This window comes from Heterocephalus glaber, unplaced genomic scaffold (genome assembly GCF_053883595.1).
Source record: "Heterocephalus glaber isolate CG9 unplaced genomic scaffold, H.glaber_assembly_v1.0 deba00001600, whole genome shotgun sequence".
NCBI lineage: Eukaryota > Metazoa > Chordata > Mammalia > Rodentia > Bathyergidae > Heterocephalus > Heterocephalus glaber.
Window position 1 is genome coordinate 30,020,442 of NW_028258372.1, and position 15,852 is coordinate 30,036,293.

Consider the following 15,852-nt stretch of genomic DNA (forward strand, 5'->3'; position numbering starts at 1 on the left):
TGAAAGTAACTACTGTGTAAGTTTAGAGTTAAAAGAAAATTGTGACTTAGTGAACTGTTGAAACATGGGCTTGACTAAAGATTCTGGATCATTAAGCAAGGATATTCTCCTTTATTGTTTATAACTCATGGCAGACCCCAAGAACTAACATTGCTAATTGTGTCTGCTTGCAAACATGACCTTCCCATATACTGCAGGACATATGTATGGGTGTATGTATATCTGAGTGTATTTTCCATCAAGGTTTGATGAGTGTTACAGTTGAGATCTAAGATATTCCCCCAAAACCTCACTGATCTCCAATGCATCAATGTTCAGAGGTGGGGCCTAGAGAGGTAGGGATAGATTAACCTCCACAGTAGATTAATCTATTGATGAGCTCATACATGAATGGGCTATTAGGAGATGGGGCTGAGTTGGAGGAAGCACGTCACTGGGTAGATGTCTTTGAAGAGCGTATCTTGTCCTATCTCCTTCCTCTCTGGCTCTTTACCCTTCTTTTTTTTTCCTGGCTGTTAAGTGGTGAGCAGCTCTGCTCTGCTATGCTTTTCTGCCATAAAAGTTCTGCCTTGGAGCCAGCTGACCATAGATTTGAACCTTTGAAAATGTGAGCCAAAATAAATCTTTCCTCCTTTAAATTGTTCTTCTCAGGTATTTAGTCATAACGATAGAAACTGACTAATGCAGCAAGCTTGACATTTCAGTTAATTTATGCAGTCATAATGCAGATAAGTGGATGATTCTAATAGGTGTTTTCAAACTCTGGAAGTAGCTTGAATATCATCCCCTTTTGCAACTTCCTTGGGTTACTGATACTTTGGAGCTTTATATCCAATCTCAGCAGATCACTAAAATTCATGCTCTTTAGTGTTTATAATTTTCTAATGTAGATCTGAATTTGAATGTTGTTTGAGAGTACTTTCCCAAGAAATCTTTCCAAATCTATAATAAAATGATAATTTTAAGATTTTGACAGCCATCACCTTTTAAAAAATATATGTCTGACTTTCTGATTTCTTGCTCAAATTAAATAAATGAATATAAACAGCTTCATGGCATGACCTATGTTACAATCTGTGCCACAGAAAAAATATTGACCATCATCTGCAGTGAACAAAATATAAAGTCTTGTAGAACAAATTAGTTGTAAGTGAAACTAAACATAACTTACCAAATGAGTAATATCAAGTTACTATGTCAAATTTGACAAACTGACTAGGTTTAGAAATTTAGTATCTATGCTCAATGAAACTAACAAAGTATACCCACTCATACAAGGTTCAAATCACAGAAAACTTCTGAAGTGCCATGTTCTAGTCACACAAAACAGATTTATTACTAACAACTTCAACTGTCAAGATTTTTAATTGATTTTGTATATATAACTCACAGGTTGATATGATATATTATTAAAGGAAAACAACACAAAAGAAACTAGCACCACTGAATTGACTGTTAATTCACTTCTTTAATTATAACACCTTGCCTAAAGCAACTGATTTAATTACTACATCATTTATCTTAAACATAAAAACAGTGCAAAATCATGTCCACGAGCCACTCAATGGCACATGCCTGTAATCCAAACATTCTGGGAGGCTGAGGCAGGAGGGTTGCAAGTTCAAGCCAAACCTGGGCAATTTAGTAACTTTTTGAGACCCTGTCTCAAGAAATTAGAAAAGATACTGGGGATACAGCTCTGGGCAAAGGCTCTGGGTTCAATTCCCAGTATCATTAAAAAAAGAATCATGAACATTGTTGAAGCAATTTGTTCAAATGATGGTGAACCTTCTGGTTAATCATTCAACCAGCAATTAAGACACTCATAACACCCATATTTCTCCATTTCTAAATAAATCTTGGCAGGACCATTCCAAAGGACTCTACTGGCTGTTCTCTTCAGATAGATAAAAAGCCCAGAGAATGAGCAATGGCTGAAAGACAGCAGTGTATCTATAGCCCTTCAAGAGCCCAAATGTGCCCAGACTAACATAAAGAGGACAATTGTGCCCTCACAGCCCTGAGGCACCAACTACTTTCTTCAACTAAGTGATCCTAAAAGTTCCACATCTATTTAGAATCCAGTTTAACAAATATACAAATAGAATGTGACTCATGAACTAATTCAACCTTCAGATTCTTTTGAACATGATTTAAACTTCAATAGTTATAAATAGTTCATAAAATTGAAAAATATCCTTTTGTAAATAATAAAATTTTACATTCCAATTATCTCCCAAACTAAACTGATATTTGACTTCACAAATTTGTAGAATAAAAAGGCAATTGCTTTACTAACAAGATATCTCAATGACAAATATACTTGCTTCAAGATTGATCAAAATTAAGGATGAAGAAGTAACTTTTGCCTTACATTTTCTAACAAGCTAATATTCCCAACATCTGAGGCATGTAGAGCAATGCAGAATCAAATTATTGAATCTTACCCTTCTTTTGTCAATGCCTACTGTGATGAAAATCTAATCATAACCAAAAAACTTATGGTCACAAAAATAAACCACGTACCAATTAAATATTAAGAGAGATTTGAAGTTTTACCTCATGAAAAAAGGAAATAGTGACTTTCTTGTTCAGTAATTCATTATTTCAAAATTCTTTTTTAAAAACTTTCAACAAGGTTAACAACATAACACAGTTTCTAATGCTTTCCTAGATATTAAGAATTTTTATGAGTGAAAAAAAGTGAACTATCTGCATTGTTGTCCTTCATTTATACAAAAACCATGTAATATTTGAGCATTTGCTACATGATGTGGAGCATATAAATACTGACATTTGTGAAACTAGCCCTTTACAAACTTTTTTTAATCTAAGGGAAATCCTAATTCTTGGCATGTATGAGAATTTTTATGAGAGTAGTAGGAAAAAGATTCTTTTTATTCCTAGCCCCACTGAATTTTACTGTCAAACTAGGCCTTTGACAGCTTTTTACACAAAGAATATTTTCAGGATATATGTGTATTATTTGACATCCTTTAATTCTTTTATTTTTTCCTTAAGATTTAAAATGACAAAATACTCATTTTACTACTATCCTCTTTATCATTTACTACTAAAACAATTCTAAAATTTCTGTATTCTTAAGAAAAGGAGATGTGGCCATTCTGGGTATTTGTATATATATTTTAGTTGTTAAAGCCCTATCCAAAAGAGTCTGTAATAAAGTACAGTTTGTGGGCTATATCTCATTATGCCCATTTTTCTATATAAGACACAGAAAAAGAGACCAGTATAGATGATAGGTACAAAGGATCTTACTCTTCCTTGTAAAATAAAAACAATTATTAAATTATATTTACATTTAATTAAATAGAAACAAATGATGCAGTAAGAATTGCTATACATTAAATATGTCTAATATACAGACTGTATTTGTGCATAAAATATTTCTGTACAGTTCAAAAGATCATAAGAAATCATGTTTAACCTATCTTTCATAAGCTTAAGCAGGATTTATTAACTTTTTGCTCCATAAAAATATTATCCAATTTTTATTTCTTACCTTTTCTTTCTACTCACATTTCATAAGTATATTTACAGATAATTAATATAAATTCTATTTTCTGAATTATTTTCATGTTGCCTTGAGGTACCCATCCAGCCTGCCAGTTCCATTTATAATATCAATGAGTAATACTGGTGGGCAAATTCTGCCTGTTAAAAAGATGCATCATTGAAGCTTCTTTTTAATTCTTTAAGTTTATTGGTACATTTGAAGTATACAATAAAACGGCATTCATCATTGGGAATTTGTACCTTTACATGATATATCTCGGTTCTTATTTTTTCCCCATTTCCCTGCCCTCGCTTCAATGACTCCACCCTCCCTATTTACAAAGACTTTGTTTCTTTTTTTTTTCTTTTCACATATTTATTCCTTTCCCTTCTTTCCTTTCCCCTACACCCCCCACTTCCCCTTCCAATTCCCCTTTGGACCTTTTTTTCCTATTTCACATTATCTATTATACATTTTGATCCTCATTTGCACTTTCAGTTTCTCACACCAGAGAAATTATTCAGTATTAACACATGTGTGTCCTATTTATTTCACTTAAGAGTATGGCCTCAATGTACATCCATTAGGCTGTAAATGTCTCTAGTTTATCATTCTTTATAGCTGAGTAATGTTCCATTTTATATTTTTTAAAAAGACATCTTTATTCAGTCACCAGGTAATGGGCATTTGGGTTGTTTCCAAAATTTAGCTATTACAAACTGTGCCATTATAAACATGGGTGGGCATATATCACTGTGGTACGATGCTTTTAATTCTTTTGAGAAAATACCCAGCATGGGAATAGCTGGGTCAAATGGACCAGTAATCCTAGTTTCTTGAGGTATCTCCATACTGATTTTCACAGTGGTTGCACCTGTCTACACTCTCACCAACAGTGGAGAAGAATTCCTTTTTCCTCACAGCCCTGGCAGAATTTGTTATTGGTTGATTTCTTGATGGCAGCCATTTTGGAGGTGGAATCTCAATGTTGTTTTCATTTGCATCTATCAGGTGACCAGAGGAAAAAAATGGTGAACATTTTTTCATATGTTTATTTGCTCTTTCTACTTCTTTGTCTGAGAAATTTCTGTTCATTTTAGATGCCCATGTTTGAATTGGGTCTTTAAATTTGGGAGGTCTGATGTTTTTAAGTTCTTTTTACATTCTAGATAGTAGACCATTCTCTGAGGAACAGCTAGGAAAATTTTTTCCCACATTGTGGGCTGTCTCTTCACTCTGTTGGTGGTTTCCCTTCCTGTGCAGAAGCTTTTTTTTTTTTTTTTTTGGTACCAGGGATTGAACTTGGGACCTTGCGCTTGCGAGGCAGGCGCCGGAACCACTGAGCTAAATCCCCGGCCCCTGCAGAAGCTTTTTAATGAGATGATATCCCAGTTGCTGATTTCTTATGGAAGTTCACATGCAACTGAGGATTTGTTCATAAAGTCCTTTCCTATGCCAATGTCTTCGAGAGTTCTACCTAATTTATCTTCCAGCAAGTTTACTGTTTGTTTTAGTATTTAGATATTTACTTCACTTCAATTTTAGTTTAGTGCATGGTGAGAGATATAGGTCTAGTTTTAATTTTTGGCAAGTTGAAACTCAATTTTTCCAGCACCATTTATTAAAGAGGCTATCTTTCCTCCAGTGACGGTGTTTGGCTCCTTTCTCAAAGACAAGATGGCTGAGTATGTCTGAAGTTATGTCTGCATCTTATAATCTGTTCCACTAATCCTTGGGTCTGTCTCTTTGCCATGCTGTTTTTATCACAGTATAGTAGTGTAGTAGTATAGGTGCAAGTTGGGGATTGTGATACCTCCTACCTTGTCTTTGTTCCCTAGAATAGTTTTTGCCATTTTAGGTCTCTTCTTGTTCCAAATGAATTTTTGGATTGTTTTCTCAAGTTCTGTGAAATATGCTGTTGGAATTTCAACTGGAATTACAGTGAATCTATTCAGCAGTTTTAGAAGTCTGGCCATTTTCACTATATTGGTTCTAACTACCCAGGAGCAAGGGATATCTTTCCATTTTCTGATATCATCTTCAATCTCTCTTTTCAGAGTGCTATAGTTTTCAGAGAAGAGGTATTTGATTTCTTTTGTTAGGCTGATTCCTAGGTATTTCAGTTTTTTGGATGCTATTGTGAAAGGAATTCTTTGCCCTATTTCTTTCTCAGTGAGTCTGTTGTTCATGTAGAGGAAAGCTATGGATTTTTGTGTGTTGATCTTGTATTCAGCTACTTTACTGAATTTGGTTAATAAGGCTGGAAGACTTTTGGTGGAGTTCTTGGGGTCTTCTATATAGAGTATCATGTCATTTGCAAATAATGACAATTTGAATTCTTCATTTCTTATTTTTATTCCTTTTATTTCTTTCTGTTTTCTAAATGCTGTGGCTAGTGTTTCCAAAACTGTATTGAACAAGAGTGATGATAGTGGACATCCTTGTCTTGTTTCTGATTTTAGTGTCAAAGATTTCAGTTTTTGACCATTTAGTATGATATTGGCTGTTGGTTTTTCATAGATAGATTTTTATCAGATTGAAGTAGAGATCGTCTATTCCAATTTTTTGTAGGGTTTTTATCATAAATGCATGTTGGATTTTGTCAAATGCTTTCCCTGCATCTATTGAGATGATCGTGTAGTTTTTGTCCTTGGCTCTATTATTGATATAGTGTATTGCATTTATTGATTTGCTATGTTGAACCATCCCTGGATCCCTGGGATGAATCCCACTTGGTCAGGATGTATGATCTTCTTGATGATCTTCTGCATTCTATTTGCCAGTATCTTATTAAGGATTTTTGCATCTATGTTCATTAGTAAAATTTGCCTATAGTTCTCTTTCAGTTAGGTCTTTCTCTGCTTTGGGAATCAAGGTGATGCTTATTTCTAGGGATGAATTTGGGAGTATCACTTCCCTTTCAATTTCGTTGAAGAGTTTAAAACAGTAGTGTCAGTAGTTCCTCTTTAAATGTCTTGTAGAATTCAGCAGTGAAGCCATCAGGACCCGGGCTTTTCTTGGTTGGTAAGTTTTTAATTACATTTTCAATTTCATTGATAGATATTGGGTTGTTTAGAATTTTTAGGTCCTCTTTGTTCAATTTTGGTAATTCATACATATCAGGAATCTGTCCATTTCTTCTGTGTTTTCCATCTTATAGGCATATAGGTTCTGGAAGTAGGTATTGATGATCCTCTGGATTTCTGCTGGGTCTGTTGTAATTTCATCCTTTTCATTCCTAATTGCATGGATTTGGACCTTTTCTTTCCTTTTTCTGATAAGGTTGGCTAAGGCTTTGTCAATTTTGTTGATTCTTTCGAAGAACCAACTCTTGGCTTCATTGATTTTTTGTAATGTTCTCATTGATTTCTGCTCTGATCTTTAAAATTTCCTCCCTTGTATGAGCTTTGGGTTTTTCCTTCTCTTCTTTTTCTAGAAGCTTGAGGTTCAGCATCAGGTTGTTTAATTGGCCTCACTCTGTTTTCCTAATATGAGTATTCACTGCCATGAATTTCCTTCATAAGACTGCTTTCATTGTGTTCCATAGATTCTGATATGTTGTATTGGCATTGGTATTTAATTGTAGGAATTGTCTGATTTCTTCTTTAATTTCCTCTGTGACCCATTGGTTATTCAGAAGTGTGTTGTTCACTTTCCATGTGTTTATGGAATTCTTGCAGTTTCTTTTGCTATTGATCTCCAATTTCATCACACTACAGTCTGATAATATACAGGGGATAACTTCAATTCCTTTGCACTTACTTAAACATGTTCTATGAGCAAGTATGTGGTCTATTTTGGAGAACGACCCATGTGCAGCTGAAAAGAATGTGTATTCTGATTTTGTGGGGTGGAACACTGTAAACATCTGTTGAGTTCATTTGTTCAGGAGTTTGATTGAGTTCTAATATTTCACTGGTTTTTTTTGTCTTTGATCTATCTATTTGTGACAGTGGGGTATTGAAGTTCCCCAGTACTATTGTATTAGTGCTTATTTGATTTTTCATGTCCATTAGTATTTGTTTTATATAGTTGGGCACACTAGTGTTTGTTATCTCTTCCTCTTGGATTGTTCCCATTACAAGGATGTAGTGTTCTTCTTTGTCGCTCTTTATCAGTGTTGGTTTGAAATCCACTTGATCTGCAAATAGGATAGCTACTCCTGCTTTTTTTAGGTTCCTGTTACATGGAGTATTGTTTTCCACCCTTTCACTTTCAGTCTATGAGTTCCTTTTTGAATTAAGTGTGTTTCTTATATGAAGCATATTGTTGGATCTTGCTTCTTGACCCATTCTGCCAGTCTATTTCTTTTGATTGGTGAATTGAGAGCATTAACATTGATGGTCATAACTGATATGTACTGACTTATCATTGTCATGACTTTTTCTTTATGTTGGATTTCTCCCCCTTTGCATTTAATTTCTTGTCGTGCCAGATAGATTCATTCTGCTGGGCTTCCTGGTCTTGTGATCCTCATTTTCTTTTCCTAGGATATTGTTTAAAACTTTTGCAGTGCTGGTTTGGTATTCATGAAGTTCCTTAGGTGTTCTTTGTCTCGAAAGTATCTTATTTCTCTATTGATTTTTGAAAGATAGTTTTGCAAGGTACATCAATCTGGGTTGGAGGTGGGTTTTTTTTTAGGGATTGAAATACTTCACTCCAGACTCTTCTTGACTTGATGGTTTGTGCTGAGAAGTCTACTATAATTCTGATGGGCTTTCCTTGGTATGTGATTCGTTTCTTTTCTCTAACTGTTTGTAGTATTTTCTTCTTCTGTTGGGTTTCTGGAATCTTGACTATTACAGGCCGCGGTGTAGATTTTTTTATTTTTTGATTAAGGCTAGTTGGAGTCCTATATGCCTCACTTATCTGTATGTCAAATTCTTTTCCCCTGCTTGGGACGTTTTCTGCCATTAATTCTATGAACAATATTTTTATGTCATTTGCACTATCTCCTTTTTCTTCATTGACTCTGATAAGTCTTATGTTATTATTCTTTGCATCATCTAGCAGCTTCTGGATTGATTTCTCATGTTCTCTTCCTATTTTTAAGAAACCTTTCTTTTCCTGGTAACTAATCACAATCCTTTCCTTTATATCTTATATTCTGTCCTCACATTGGCTCAATCATTGAAGCTTTTGAATAAATTTAAACTTGCAGCATGAAAATAATCTTGAGAAATAAATATTCTAGTTTCAAGAGCAAGGAACTTAAGAGACAAGAGAAGGTGGTTTTGTGGGTTTTTTTAAATTTTTTTTTTAATCCTCCAATTCAAGTAAAGTCATGAAGGAACAGGGCATAAAGTTTACACCATAAACAGGCAGAAATAATGATGAAATAAAAGATACTAGTGGGATAAATACAGAAAACAATCTCATCAACCGATAACAGAGACTCTAGTTTGACCACTGCCATGCTCTCTGAGATAGAGTGTGCTCCAATTATCACCTCCTGTACACATCCTAGGAGATGAAATGGATGACTGTAGTAGATGTTGTCAGGACATACTGAAACTTCTAGTTTGATGCCTCATTTTTCATGCTTCTAGATGCTGTAGAATCGAGATGTATATAATAAAACCAATGGATCCCATGGTCATGAACCATTGTCACACCTCTTTTGATTTACAGTGGTTAATCTGATGCAATGTATAGTCTTTCACTAGTGAACCAAATTCTCTGTAAGTCATCCCTTAGTGGCACTGGCTGAAGCCCTAAAAGCAATACTGTAGCTTCAACATCATATTTGGCAAATGGGCCTATTCTGATAGAAGTTATTGGATCTGCCAACTTGAAACAGGCTTAATATAGGTAACTTGTTATTAAGGGGCTGCTTTGTAGACTATGGAAATGGAAACATGTTGGACGTTCAGTATTCTCTCTGTTGCTGGCAGTTTGAAGAATAAGTGACAACAGCATGTCTACCTTGGTAAATGGAAGCCCATGCTACTGGACCCACAAAGAGCTTACCTCTGTGCAACCATAGCCATTTTGTTCACTGTACTGGCCAATGACAAAGGTTGACTAACATCACCTGGACAAGTAATTTGTATTTGTTGGTTATTGTCTCTTCCATAGTAAATATTTCTGGCAGACATTAATATGTGATACAAAAATTGTCATGCTTCCTACACACACCGATATGTCCATCTATGGGCCTTTGCCATAGCTAGACAGACAGATATTGTGTATAGATATTATGAATAGATATAAAAGTATAGATAGAAATAATTTTACACTATTATTCTACCTTTTCCATCCTGCTGAGATCTTGGTATTGTTTTCAGTTGCAGGCACTGTACTGCCTCTGTGACTTCTTTCCCCTCTGTTTAGATTTCCCATTTCCAACCTTTTGAAGGATGGATTTTTTTATTTTAACAGCAAGTTTTTATTTGAACAGCTTTACCTGAACATGGTTTATTCTGTAGTAAAAGAAAGTTAATGTAGGAGAGCACCCTAGACCATCCTAAAGAGTATAAGAGGAGTGTTGCTTATATTGCAGCAGAAGGCCCATGGCCAGTCCAAATTCAAGCCTGCTGATTTGTCTGAATTCAAGTCTGTGATTTGTCCAAATTTTAGCCTACAGATAGGTTCAAATTCAATTGTGCATGGTTCAAAATCAATCTGCTGCCATCAGGGCAAACATCTACTGAATCTGGTGCACTCATCTGTCAGCAGGGGTCATGGAGGCAATTCTGTAAAACATTTGCAACATCAGATGAGGTTACTTATTGACAGCTATCATGTCTCTTTGAAAATGGGAAGGCTAAAGTTCAGGAATCTTCAGGAGAGCTAGATGGATTAAGCACAACTTACTGGGGTTGGGGACATTAGTAATAGGTCCAGATCCCTCCCTGATCTCTGTCACTTTAGGGTAGTTTCTCAGCCACATCTTCAGAGATGGTCACCTGGTGCAGGGGAAGAAATGGCATAGCCAAAGGGCATGGTGGAGGAAAACTGCTCATGTTATGGCAGCTATGAAGTAGAGAGAGGAAGGAAGAGCCAGGGAGGAAAATATGCCCTTTCAGGTCACACCCCATTGACCTGCCTCCCCCAACCTGACTCCACCTCCTAACAGCAATTCAGCTATAGTGCCCCATGCTCCAATCCTCTTCTGGAAGCCCTACTTATGAGTACATGAGGCTCTTGAGAGATACCTAGATATAAACCATAATAATTTCCAATCAAATATTTAGAAGATGATTTAGTACTTTTATTTATTCACTTTTTATAAAGCTAACTTTCCAAGTTTCTTGTAATTATTCAACAGTAGAGACTATAATCAAGGAAAACATTTATGTCACCTCAGAACTTTTATAACTAATCTTTGAATACACTGAAACAAAATGTTAGAGATTCTTAAAAAGGAAAATAATGATAGAAATGTTGAACTAAATACTATCACCACATCCAAATCAATAATGGAAAATAATTCCCAATGACACATGAATATTGTCACTTTGTGATTAATACCTGGTTTCTTGTCTGAGTTTTTATCATACCTATAAGGTAATAAGAAAGAAGCCAAATACAGCTCTCCCTGAATCACTAATGTGAACTTCCTACATCATTGGTACTTGTCTGTCTTTAAACTGTCTCATTCATTATCTATTATTAGTAAGTCAAATCCAATTCTGAAATTCACTATCTAAAAGTTCAATCTATATCATGCTACTATACTGCATGACTCAAGAACATATTTAAGTGGCCAATATGTCCATCAACAGATGACATGGATAAAGGAAATGTGGTGTTTTCACACAGCGTAGTCCTCTGCTATAAAGAATAAACTTGAGTCATTTGTTAGAAAATGGATGTACCTTGAGACCATAATGTTAAGTGAAATAAATCAGACTCAAGCTTCAATATCCCATGGTTTCTTTGTATGAGAAACCCAAAATGTAAGTAAAGAGCAAAGTAAAAGATATATAATGGGAAATAGGGAGATGGATTCTTTGCAAATGGGAAGGGGACCAAGAAATTGAGGGGTGGGAAAGTGGATGAAAAAATAATTAAGATGTGTTATGTACATGTACAAACTGCCCACAAGGAATATAATAATTATGTACTACAAACATATACTATTAAAAATTGTATAAATTCCTTATTTTAAAAAAGAACACATTTACTTAAGATTAAATCTTTTCCTGGGTTTCTTATGTTGGAAAGTCCCAAGTAAGTAAGTGGAAAATCCTAACAGTAGAAGAGTACTTGCCAAAATCAGTGAATGTGAATTATAGTGACACTCCAGAACCAAAAATAGACTGAAAGTTAATTATTTCCTTTGAAGGAAAATAAAATGACAATGACGTTTAAATAGACATTTCCAATAAGTCATCTTTCTTCAGGGAAAAGAAACAGCAGAGTACTATATGTGAACATGCCTCCCAGTTCCCAGTCAGGCTGCACTATAAACAACCAAAATTAGAATCTCTGCCTCCGACTATGCAGCCCAAGAATAGAGAGCACTTGTCAGAGTAGAGTATCTACACTTCATATTCCATTACTTTTATCCTCCCCATGTGGCTGATGAACACAAGAAATTTGGATTTCACCAATGTATGCGTTCAAGGTCAATTCTCAACAACACACATGTCATCATAAACACTGTGTGGATTTCATAACTTCTCTCAACTGGTTACAACCTAATGTTAGGGGAGCTAAATTTTTCTTTGAGCTTCACTTCTTCTCTGAAAGATTCAAAAATCTATTCCTGACAATGCTTGATTTTTTGCCAATACTGTTTTTTATCCTTTCTATAAAAGGAAGATTCATGGACAAGAGTCTGCTATGCCCACATCTTGGGGCACACATTGACATATGGGATTTAGTCCTCAGAATCTGGTAACGATCTAAATTGCATTCATTCTGTCATTAACCTACATCATGGTCCTTCCTAACAAATACAATGTAAAGTTCATTAAGCACTTGTTTTTCTCCCATATGATTGATTACTTCATTCCCCACAGAAAAAGATGGAATGATAGGAGTTATACCCCTTCAAAATGATCAAGCCTTGAAAGTTTTCCCAGAATTCATATTGAGACTGCAGTTCAATGCATTCCCTCTTTCCATACTCCCAGAAAGTATCTAGATAGTGTAAATCAATGGCAACAGGTGTGAAGCTTTGCACAGTGGTAGTATCATAGTTAATGATGTTTATCTGAGGTGTAATTATTGCTAATTGAAAACTTTTCCCAGTGGCAACAGGTGTGAATTAAATGGTCAAATGCACAGTCTCCACACTCAGGCTGTCTCATGCACAACATGGTTCAGACCGCTACCAGCACTGTGGTCTTGAGCAAGCTATTTAAAGCCTGCATGATTTTCTTAGTTCTTCAGAATGTGTGGATAAATGAGTTTGTTCTGAAAATTAATAAGATTTTCCACGTGAAGTCATTCATTTATCTCTCAAAAGTGTGTCTACTTACATTTGAAAAATAAAATGCAACTGTGGAAGTAACTCAACTTTAAGAGAATTTATATGGTTCTTTTTCACAGTTAAATAAGGATGATTCAAACCAATAGAATTCTACCTTCACTACACTTACCTCCTACATTTCTTTGAAGTCATCAGAGAAATTTTCATCATACTTACTGTATCTTTTGCCTGGAATGCCATATCCTCAGATGGTAATACTTCCCTTTCACTTGTGCTCCAGTTTGACTACCTCAGAGAGAATGTTGCTGACCATCTGATGCAAAATAGCACCTTGTACTACCCTCTGACCCTTTAAGCTTGACTTTATAATACTTAGGCCCATCTCATATTTTGTTTTATATTTATTTACTTATTAACTATCACATGAGGGCAGAAACTTTTTTCACTGCTATACTGTTTGTTACCTGTAGCAGTGACTGCCTGACACATTTTAAGTACCAAAACATATGTTAAGTAAATAAATGCAGTTTTGTGTTATTAATAATCAATCAATTTACATAGAAAAATAAGGATGCGTAACTATGTGTCAGACCATGCATGAGGCAAGATCAAGCCTGACAGTGTTCCTGTCTTCATAGAGCTGGCAATCTCCATGCGAAAAACCTCAGTGTCATCCATTCTAGCATACCTAAGAGTAAAATGATGATTTCTCTCCACTATTTGACATTAGGATGCTTTTATTTTCACAAAGACAAGTATTTGTGGCAAGATTTTAATTGTTTCAACCCCTGAGGTCTTATAAAATAACAGAAGTTAAAATATATTCTACTACAATCATTTGATAAAGTATCATTGGTTCAGGAAAAAGAAGAAAACAAAAGTAGGTTTGAAACACTGTTTATTATCAAATGATTAGATTGTTAGCTTTAGTCAATGAAATGTTTTTATCTTTTGTATTTTTTATTCTATAAGAGCCTGCATAACTCAACTGACTTAGTCTCTTTTAGTCTTAACAAACATCAAAGTGTACTGTACTGTACATGGGGGAACTCTCAGGGACAAAAGCAACAACTTATTTTTCTGTGTCCTACAGCTAACAGTATACTTCCTTACACTTGGTCACTTGGGAGAAATAATGTACTCAGTCATGCTTTTCTCAAAGACTGAGAAAATATTTGTATTTTAAGTGGCACCCTAAATCAATGTTTATGATGCATTTTTAATAAATCAACTTGGAAAAGCCCTTCCCTTTACTGTTTAAATAGACAACAGACAATATGAACTGTTTCTTCTTAATCATCATCATCATCCCAACACCAAATAATAGATACTTTCTTTTTTATATGAAGTGTGAATATTACAAATTACTGAATTGTACTAATAATATGCTAAGACTTTAATAACTTGTCTAATTTTTAATGGCCCATTGCTATAGTTGGGATCTTAAATGTTCCCCAAAGCCCCAAATGTTGAAGACCTGGTCCCCAACTTGTGCTCCTTTAGGAGACAGGGCCTACTGGAAGGAAGTTCAGTCATCAAGGGCATGCCCTTGAAAGGAACATTGGGACCTGGACTCCTTGCCCCTTCCTCTTTCTCTCTTTACTTCCTAGCCACCATAAAGTGAGCAGCTTCCTGTGCCATACATTTCTTCCATGTTGCACTGTGCTGCCACAAATCCAAAGCATCACTGCCAACTCACCATGGGATGAAAACTCCAAAACTATGAGTCAAAATGAAATTTTTTATCTTTTTAAGTTGGTTATTTCTTTAAGTTGATTATCTCAGGTAATTTGTAATAGTAACAGAAAGCTAACATACCCATTAATCTGTAAATTCTATGTCATTGTTCCAGCAGAGACCTGAGTCATTGTAGTTTCATGATTAAGAATTGAAGCCAAGCCAAACTCCTCATAAAACACTACATAAGCTATGTGTATGACTAGCTCCTAAAATGTCAATATGCATAAAAACTGAATTCAAGTAAGAATCACAGCTCTCAACTTTTTAAAATTATAAAGCTTATTAGACTCAATGACCAAGAGTTAAAAATTCTAATTCAACCAGCCACCAGGATAGGGTGAGGAGGATCCCCCCAGGCAGGCCCACCAGCTGACGGTTGGGCCTCTCGGGCACCTCCAACAATACCCTGCCCCCCCGGCCTCTGGCCTTTTGGCTGTGAAGCTACTTGGTTACACACTGCAGAGGCACAGGGGAACAAAAGCCACTGTCCTGAGCTCCAGAAGTGAACAACAGAGAGAGTGTCTGTCTCAGACTCCCTAATGAAAACAAGCCCACTGGAAAAATGAAGGGAATCTCTGCAATAAAGGCACATCAGACCACTGTGACTGGTAAATTGGAGGGATTATCAGCTCCCATTGGAAACTGGACTTTCTTCAGGGGAAGAGCAGCTGAAACCTGCAGTAGAAACTTGCAGAGTGCAACCCTGAAGGAGGACAGGGAGCTCAATTTGGGACTTGCAACCAGAAATCTGCCTGAATCTCACGGGTCTGGGACTAACTTACTGAGACTCATTGACTTATAACTGCACACTGCTGCCCACGTTGTCTATTGTGACAGCAGAGACACACCTTGAAGGAGGTCCTTTATTTTTTAAAGGTGATAGATTAATAACTACCACAAATTGTCATTCTTTAAGATGCTATGGTGTTGCTGATTGTATCACTTGGGCTAAGGTGTTGTGATTGATCTAAACAGCTTTCCTTCCTGGTATAATGAAAAGGAGATAGCCTCAGAGTCATTAGAGACTCAAAACCTAAAGACCAGCTATATCTGGTAGACACCTCTGAGAAGCAATCATTCCATAAGGGTTTTAAATACATCAACAAAGATACTTACAATAAACAACTTCATAATATCAACCCAGGAACTAAACCAGGGACAGTACCAAAAACAGAAATGAGAAGGCATTTAAGCAAGTCACAAACCCAGACTT

The 15,852-nt window shown here is 35.7% G+C and overlaps 1 long non-coding RNA gene and 1 pseudogene across 4 annotated transcripts in view; one reads left to right on the forward strand and one right to left on the reverse strand.

Moving 5' to 3' along the window:
- The window catches only part of LOC106010911 (uncharacterized), a 169,453-nt gene that overhangs the window by 55,099 nt on the left and 98,502 nt on the right, over positions 1–15,852 (reverse strand). The window lies entirely within an intron of this gene.
- Positions 12,641–12,722, forward strand: LOC147823149 (U4 spliceosomal RNA; annotated as a pseudogene).